Source organism: Populus alba, chromosome 14 (assembly GCF_005239225.2).
Source record: "Populus alba chromosome 14, ASM523922v2, whole genome shotgun sequence".
NCBI classification, from domain to species: Eukaryota; Viridiplantae; Streptophyta; class Magnoliopsida; order Malpighiales; family Salicaceae; genus Populus; species Populus alba.
In genome coordinates this window covers 12,233,617-12,242,581 of record NC_133297.1, presented here as the reverse complement: position 1 = coordinate 12,242,581, position 8,965 = coordinate 12,233,617, and the positions used below count along the sequence as shown (strand labels likewise).

The 8,965-nt window shown below is 36.3% G+C and overlaps 1 pseudogene; it reads left to right on the top strand.

Moving 5' to 3' along the window:
* Positions 1-294: 294 nt before the first annotated feature.
* On the top strand, positions 295-8,914 carry LOC118051790 (carboxypeptidase SOL1-like; annotated as a pseudogene).
* The last annotated feature ends 51 nt before the right edge of the window (positions 8,915-8,965 follow it).

Sequence of the window (8,965 nt, the reverse complement as noted above, 5' to 3'; positions counted from 1 at the left end):
AAGCTTCCTGTTCAACTTTTGAAACAGATAAATATTATTTTTATTATTATAACTGAAACAAGGTAGATCGTCCTCCTCCTCCGTCCTATGTTCCATCTGGAAATTACTCTCCCCTACTCTTGACTGTGCTCGTACACCATGCTGAAGGACGGATGCCTTCTGCATGAAACAAGTCAGCCTTCTCCAAAACTTGCCACACCAATAGTCTATTCCTTGTAAAAAAGCAATCAACAACAGCGAGAATTCCACTTTCTTATACATTTCTTCAAGTCTTCTGCCTGTAAGTATTCCTACATGAATAGTTCCAGCATCCTCACCAAGTTGGGAAAGAAGATGCAGAAGTTAGTTTCCATCAACAAGAAGAACAATTCGCTACCAAGAACAACCTGGAATGATGAAAGATCATCTGTGCTTGCTGACAAGGGTCATTTTGTTGTCCACACAGTCGATCAAAATCGCTTCGTAATTCCCTTATTATTTCTTAACAGTGGGATTCTCAGAGCGCTATTAGAATTATCTAAGAACGAGTTTGGGCTGCCAAGTAACGGACCAATCACATTACCATGTGAAGCGTATTTCATGGAATACATGATCATGTTAATCCAGAGAGGTGTGGATGAAGATCTGGAGAAACCTTGGCTTATGTCAATTGCCCCACGCTGTGCCTTGTCATATTCTCTCCCATATGAAGAACCAACAACCCTGCAATTCCATGTTAGTGCTGAGTGTGTATATTGGACTCCTTAAATACTCAACTGGAACCGAAAATAGTTTTTCGATTATTGATGTATTCTTTCTCATGGCGGAAAGTACCATAGTAATATTCTTGGTGACTCGTAGACTGGAAGCCAACAAGTAGTTATCTGCAGCTTCTGAAACAGATTATACTGATCATGTAATGATCTACACAAGTGTACAGATATACCCAGCGATCACCTTTTTTGATTTTTTTCTTCAAAGGGAAACATAAATTATGAATTGGCTCTAAACATTAAGGATCCAAAATATATCGAAATCAAGTAAAATCACAACATTCATTGACTATATCAATCAGCAGATATACCTGCTCAAGCACTAATTCGTTTTCTTTTTTCCCAGACACTAATTCAGCCACCGGCAATTTTCATCATAGAAACCTTCAGATATTCATTTTCTGATGCTGTTTGAAAGCAAATCCGAGGCAGATGTGGTTCTCAAGACTAGTGACTTGGCTCATCTAACAAATTAATATCGCGTAGAAAATTGCTTCCAGAGGCACCTGTACAAGATAACAATCACTTTCCAAATAAAGGTCATTGAAAGCGGACTGTTTTAGCATGCATGACCCCCGCAAAACCTGAACTCGATATATACACCACGAATGTGGCAGTTTCTCGCTGGTCTAAAATTATTGGGTTCGGCAGCATTACATGATTTAAACCGGGAAAAGCTGACACAATTGTGATGTACAGTAGAGATTCTTGATGTACTCCGGTCTTTTTTTTTTTCCAGAACCAAAACTCATCTAATTATGCGAATTACTGCATATAATCCGTATGTAAACCAAGGAAAAAGCTTCTCAGCTCAAATGGTCTTCGGATTCTCTTCTTAATGCAAATATCATTGATGTATCATGTAATCCTATCATGCATGGCCATCCTATCCCACAAACTCCATTAAGTCGCAGTTGCTCTGAGTTAATTGAATGTATATAAGATCCTACTCGGGCTGACCCGGTCAAGGTTCAGGTCATGAGTCAGGAACTAGCCCCAGTTAACCTAACCTTTGTCTTTTTTTTTCCCTGAAAAAAACTTAAAACAGCTTCATTTTGGTAAAACAAGATTTTTATCTTTTTTCACCTGCCGGATCGACGTGGTCATGAGTTAATGAGTCACCATATTAACATACAGGGCCAGTCTAGACCGAGTCTCGTAACCATGGTTAATTATCTATATATTTTCTATGATTCCTGAGACTTTAAGTTCATAGGTCAATTCTGCAAAATTCAGTAGCATACAGACGGATGCTTACATACTGATTCCTGAATTACACTTCGCATTTTATTTTGTATGTAAGGTCAGGGAAATTCAAAATCCAGCAGCATTTTTCCATTTTCTCATCAATGGACCATGATCTGCTTCCCAATTCAATCTTGTTACTGTGGTTCGTAAAACTTTGGTGTGTTATCTTCACACCTTATATATTGATTCTGGTACCAACACCACGTAGTTACTGTGGTTCGTAAAACTGCTCACAAAATTGGGCATTAAAAAGAAGGCTGGCTTAACAGATTTTAAACTTTTAATACATGACAGCAACCTAAGCATCTTATCCTTCCATCACACGGTTTTGCTCTCCATGCATTCCTGCAAAATGAAAGCCACGTTTAAGGCACTGTCTCTGCCTTGGTGAGAACATATATAACCTCCCCCTTCTCTATCGCTCTCATCCGTGAACAACTTTCACCTCATTGTCTTCAATATTACTTTCACAGTCACAGTCACTATCTCAAACATTTCATCTCTGGCACACAGGTCGACAGCATGATCACTCCCACGAAGCTAATCAAAATTGCAAGAAAATGGCAAAAACTTCCCGCTACAAGGAGAAAAGGAATGTCATTTCCAAGGAGTTTTGGTTACGGAGACGCGGTGGTGTGCAGCAGCCGACCATCCATGGCCGAGAAGGGCCACTTCGTTGTGTATAGTGCTGATGGGAAACGGTTTGTGCTTCCTTTAGCATATCTGAAAAACAAAACTATCGGACAGCTATTCAGATTGGCAGAAGAAGAATTTGGCATGCATAGCAATGGCCCTCTAACATTGCCATGTGTTGCAAACTACTTGGAGTCTGTGATCTCTTTGGTCCGAAGTCATGTATCCACAGATGTGGAAAAAGCTTTTCTCCTGATATAATTTCAAGTTAATTTAATTTTAGATTAAAATTATATTTATTAAATTAATATTTTGAATTATATTTATAAACAGTGTAACCCAAAACGACACCTTATAATACTTTGAAGTCAAAATATATTGTTTTAATCGAAAAAATAAAACACACACCGGACTTTTGTTCCGGCATCTTCTTCTCTTTTTTTTCCTGACTTGTTCAGGCACTATATATTCCAAGTTATCAGCCAAGAAAAGATATACAACACCTAACAGAGTAACATTTCCCGTAAAAAATGACAATATGCCGACTTATGTTATTATATTCTTATTTTAAAAAAATAATAATAAAGGTTGAGTCCATTTTTATGTTTTTTAAAAAAAATCAAGAAGAAAGCCTATGCTTGTAAAATATTTTAAGGTCCATTCATCCAAAGGCCCAGATCCACCCAGAGACGTCCCCAGCTCCCTCCCGCTCACGTGACTTGCGTTTCCCACGCCACCCTCCCTCCCTCCTAAGACTCAAAAGGAATGATGATTTTTTTTTTAATATATTAATATTAAAATTTTTAAAAATAAAAAACATTTTTTAAAATATTTTAAAAAACGACTCCGTTAAACTGCCTCAGTACCGAGAAAAACGAACGCTACCAAACACCCCTGAAAAACGAGAAATCGATCCAGTTCACAGTTATTCGTGCCAAATATATATATAAAACCAAGCGTCTACTCTAACTAGAAGAAACTAAAAAATCCAGCTGCAACCTTCAAACATCAGATGGTTGGGCCTAACTGGCACTTTGTTTGCACAAATGAAATTCTTCCTCTTCCCTTCTCTTTCACTTTCTCCTCTTTCTTCGCTCGCGGCCCTCTCCATTCTTCTCTCCCTTCAGGTCACTTCCCCCCCTCTCAAATATCTTCTCTACGATTTATGATCGTTGTTTTCTGTTTTGATTTAGGTTTTAGTGATGATCCGCAGAATAGTTGTAATTTTTTTCTGCAGGTTCAAGAAATGGTAGTGGAATTAGTTATTCGGGTTCTGTTAGGAGGGAGTTATTTCAGGATAAACAGTCTAAGTTAAGGTACTTACAAGCTCAGTTTCTCTTTTCTTTTTCCTTTTTAAGCTTATTTTATAATTATAATTGTTTTTTTTATGTTTTTTTTTTTTTAATGTGTACTTTTTTAAAAAAAATTAAAATCTGGAAAAAATTGTGGGAACAGCGATGATAGAGCTGAAGGATACATAACTTTCTTAGTGGGTTATTGAGATCTCGGACAAGCCTGGGGAGGAAGAGCCCGAACCTGCATTCGAGGTGAGTGAGCTTACCTGTTTGCAGCCATTTATGCATGTGTAAGTTACAATATTTGCTGCGAGCAACTAGGTGACCGATTTTTTTTTTCTTGTTTTCTTTTCAATCTTTCAGTTCATTGGAAACTTCCATGGGGATAAACCTGTAGGTCGTGAGCTTCTGCTACGTCTCGCCAATTGCATATGCGACAACTATGCGAAGGATTCGTTGGTATTTCTTTTCTCCTTTCATTGCGTGTCTTCATCTAAGGATTTTGAACTTTCTGCTGCAGATTACTTGCATGTTCTTGTTTTTTTTCCATCTATTGGTAGCATCTTTAATTATTATTTTTTGTTTTTTAGTGATCTTTCCTTAAATTTCCCTATCTAGTTTCATCATATTTTTTTCCCAAATATTTGTATTTGTTGTAGTAGTAGTTTTTATCTACTTCTTCACCATCTCCTTTGCACTTACGAATCATTGACAGACTCTATGCGTCTTCTCCAGCAGTAATCCATGCATCTATTTTTTCCAAATCAAGCCAAATTTACTACCATTAAGAAAGGCTAATTAAGAATAGAGTTGCCGTGTGTGACCGTTGATAGTCACATTATTTGAATATTTACTAATAAAATTAAAATAAAAGAAAATTTTCGTTGTTGTTTGATATCCTTGTTCTAGAAGCTCACACGGGTAATATTATAATTTCAATCAATTTTTCTAGTGAAATAAACCTGATTAATACAGAAATTTTCCCATTGCTTTGTGGCCTGTGAATAAACTTGAACTGCTACAAAATATGTTTCACAGCAATGTCTGGTTCATTTTGAAGTCTTATGTTATCTTACAGGCCAGATTGATTGTTGAAAATATTCACCTTCATATTCTTCCATCCATGAATCCAGATGGATATTTTTCAAGGAGGCGTGGTAATGCTAACAATATTGACCTAAATCGAGATTTTCCTGACCATGTATCTCATTTTTTTTGCTGCTTTTTTTTTTGTTTTGTCAAATTCAGATATAACCTAAATGCAAAATTGATTGGAGTCTACTTTGATGATGATGAATACCAAAATGTATAAAATGAAACAGTTCTGCATTTTTTATATCCTATGTCACAAGTTGCAGACCTAACTGGAAAAAAAACCCGTAGAATCTTTGAATCATTTTACCCTGACAAAACAAATTCTAATTGGAGTAACTTTTGCAATATATTTTACATGGAAGTGCTATGTGTGGATTCCTGTTCTTTTAAGAGATAGACCAGGAGAAGATAGAAAGAAAATAGTAAACAGTTTGAGATTCATTGCATTGCTAAATAATTTAGCTGTCTGATCAACAATATAATTGTGGTTTTGGTAGTATTTTGTCCAATCATTGGATCTGGACCTTTCAGGCCGAGATTGAAATTCAAATAATACTCCTATACAAAACATATGTTGGAACATGATTATTTTTTCTGTGACTGAAATGATCTTATCAACTAGTGTTTAGACCTTGCGTTTAAATTGTTTGGCCTAAATTCATTTAAAATTATAAAACTGCCTTTACTGTGCAATGACATGTTCCAAAATATTGCTTTATTTAATGCACTAGTTGAATCTGTGGTTTACAATTCCTTTCTAGACTTGGTTGTGACTGTATTATGATAAAAGTATTACTGACATGACGTGCCGGTTCTTTTCACTCAATAATGAGATAAATGCACGTCAACCTGAAACAAGAGCAATTATGAATTGGCTGAGAGAGATACAATTTGCAGCATCTGCCAGTTTGCACGGGGTAATTCTTCATCTTATTTTCCTCTATGCTATGAACTTGGTGAAAGTCATATACATACACTGCTTTTTTGAAAAAATAATTTCCTTGCTTTCTCTAAGCTAAGATGATAGACACTCATTTACCTGGTAGTGTACACTACATGTTGTGATTCAATCAAAATAAAATTCTCAATCCACAAGCAGAGGGATGAAGATCATATGGATACATGAACATCTGCTAAAGGGGATGAAGTAATCATATGGGTACATGAATGTCTGCTGATTCTTACATCAATATGTGCCCAAAGTGGCTATCAAAATCTTGAACATTGCGAGTGACATTCTTCTTGATCAGAAATGGAAAACCTGCTTTTCTTCATTCATTCTCATCTGTTAATCCTGAAACTAAGAACTTGTCTCTCCTTCCTTTACATCTCCATATTTTCAACTCATCTTTGTAAGGGTTGACTCCTCCAGCCAAATTCAGCTGATTTTAAACAAATGAATTTTTTCATGGGTTCCATGAGTGCTACTAAGACAGTTGATAAACACGGGGATGTGGGTTTTTTCCTGCTTAATCATACTTCTTAGTCATGTCTTTCGTTATTCTCAGGGTGCACTAGTTGCAAATTACCCGTGGGGTGGCACTGAGGACAACAAGTAATTATGTTTATCGCACAGATTGGTAACTTTAAAGCAGACCTCTTCATGTTTTGTTATAATCCTGTAATTCCTCTGTAAATGTTTCCATGTTATCCCTATGGAAATTGTTAGACTATTGCCATGCTGATTCAAACCCAGTTCGCATATTTCAGCATTGTTGCCTAACATTTATTTTTTAATTTGACCAGTGATCATCAATCTATTAGATGGTTTATTGATTCACATTTCTTATTTATAGTTCAGGTTTCCACCTTAAAAAACGATACTTGTATCTCAGGCATCATCACCATGATGTGGTTCCTAAACAAATCTTTCCTTTCAATAGTTTTCTTATGGCTATATATCAGGCTTGGTGAATGTAGTTTAGGTTCTGCCAGTATATAATTCCATAAAAGATGGCACAAGTGATTTCACTAAGTGGATTTCTTGTTTATCTTTTGTGATTTTGCTCCCCTAAATGCTCTTACTAACACCGAAGACGCTGTAATTAAGTTGCCTAATTTTCTATGCTCTGCCTAGGATTTCCTTTCTGTTCTCTTGCACACATAGCTTTATCTTGTTATGTGAACCCAATTTCAGGAGAAATTACTATGCATGCCCTGATGATGATACATTCCGGTTCATGGCAAGTATATATAGTCAGTCGTTCTCACCATAAAATGTCTCTGAGTGAGGAATTCCCTGGAGGAATAACAAATGGAGCATCTTGGTATGGCAAACTCAGAACTATTTCTCATGCACAAGAACTGCACTGTTGTAAACATTCAAGGCTGTCAAAATATGCACTTATTTAGTTTTTGCTTTTCTTCTGTTTTCTTTCCTTTATTTGTTGCTCAGCGACAATTTTAACCAAAACTTGCTGCAGGTACCCAATATATGGTGGAATGCAAGATTGGAATTATATACACGCTGGGTGTTTTGAATTGACATTGGAGATCAGTGACAACAAATGGCCTAATGCAAGCGAGGTCAGAATTTTTTTTTAAAACTGTATTTGCGTTAATTGTCAGTAAATCACCCCTTTCCTCCCACTTTCCTTCATTCTTGCTATCCTACAGTCTTCCAATTGCGTAATATGTCTTGCCATGTACCTGAGCAGCTTCCTACTCTTTGGGAGTACAACAAAATGAGTTTAATAAACATTGCAGCCAGCCTTGTGAAGGTAGGCTGCAGTGTTGCAATTAATTTGTTTATCATGTATTCATGTATCAGTTTTATTCCACTTTTTGTAACATCTATAATTCGAATCCTCATAAATGATTTTCATGGTGAAATCACATGCAGTCGTGCAAATGAAGATTTTTAAAAGTTTTTTTTAATTGAAATATGTACTGTCACTTTCAATATAGTAACCAAACCAGTGGGCCAGTCCTTTAAGGAAATGTTCCTCTATTGCTTTGAAACTCGGTGCTTTGACTTGATGCTTCCCATGAAACATATGCCTTGGCAGTTTAACTTCAATTGACAGGTTAAAGCTGGCAGAGGGTTTGCTGATTACCATCGGCTCCTTGCCTCCGGAGATAGATATGAAGGTATGTCATATGCTGATATGTTGAGATCAGGATTAAACTCCTAGCTATTTGGGTAAGACATCAAATCTCTTAAAAGTTCAAAGTGATCAAATAGTTCTTGAAATTTTCAAAACTTGCCAGTAAGAAAAATTAATGAATATCGTAATGTTAGAAGCCAATCCGTCCCTTGCGTGGCAATACAACAATGCCGAGCCAAATATCAACCAGAACATTACTCCATCCAAAAGTAAAAACTTAATCGAATTGATCTCATGAATCTTAAATCTTATTCTAACAAAGTAATCTTCATTGCATAATCCCAACAATTTTACATACAACCTTTGATTTAGTTATTAGTTATATTAGTTGAATATATTAACATTTGCTGGTTCAAAAATCAACATGATCTTGAAATTATATGTTTGATTTACTGGATAGTTTAAGAGTACTGTCCTGTTCCTGTTCCTGCTTGGAACTCTGATATCAATGGGACGACTGTGTCTGTAGTTATGGCCACTGCGCCTGGATACAAACCAAAGACCACACATATTTCTCTGGGAGAAGCAGCCATGGATCTGGACTTTATTCTGGATCCAGAGGTCAAAACCAAGGGGAATCTACCAATTATTAATGATTGTAGCTGTGAAAGCAAGTGCGTGCTTGAAATTAACATGCATACCTTAACATCAAAAAGATACATGTACATCCATTATCTGCAAATCTGCTGCCAAACTCCTAGTTTGTTTGGCCCAAGTATTTGTCCAATAGAAGTGAAATTTAGACGCTATGAAACTAAAGCTGAGTGAACATTGATTTGATTCAGAGTAACTGTTAACCTCCTACATTTAGTCATTCTTTGTTATGTATGTGCAA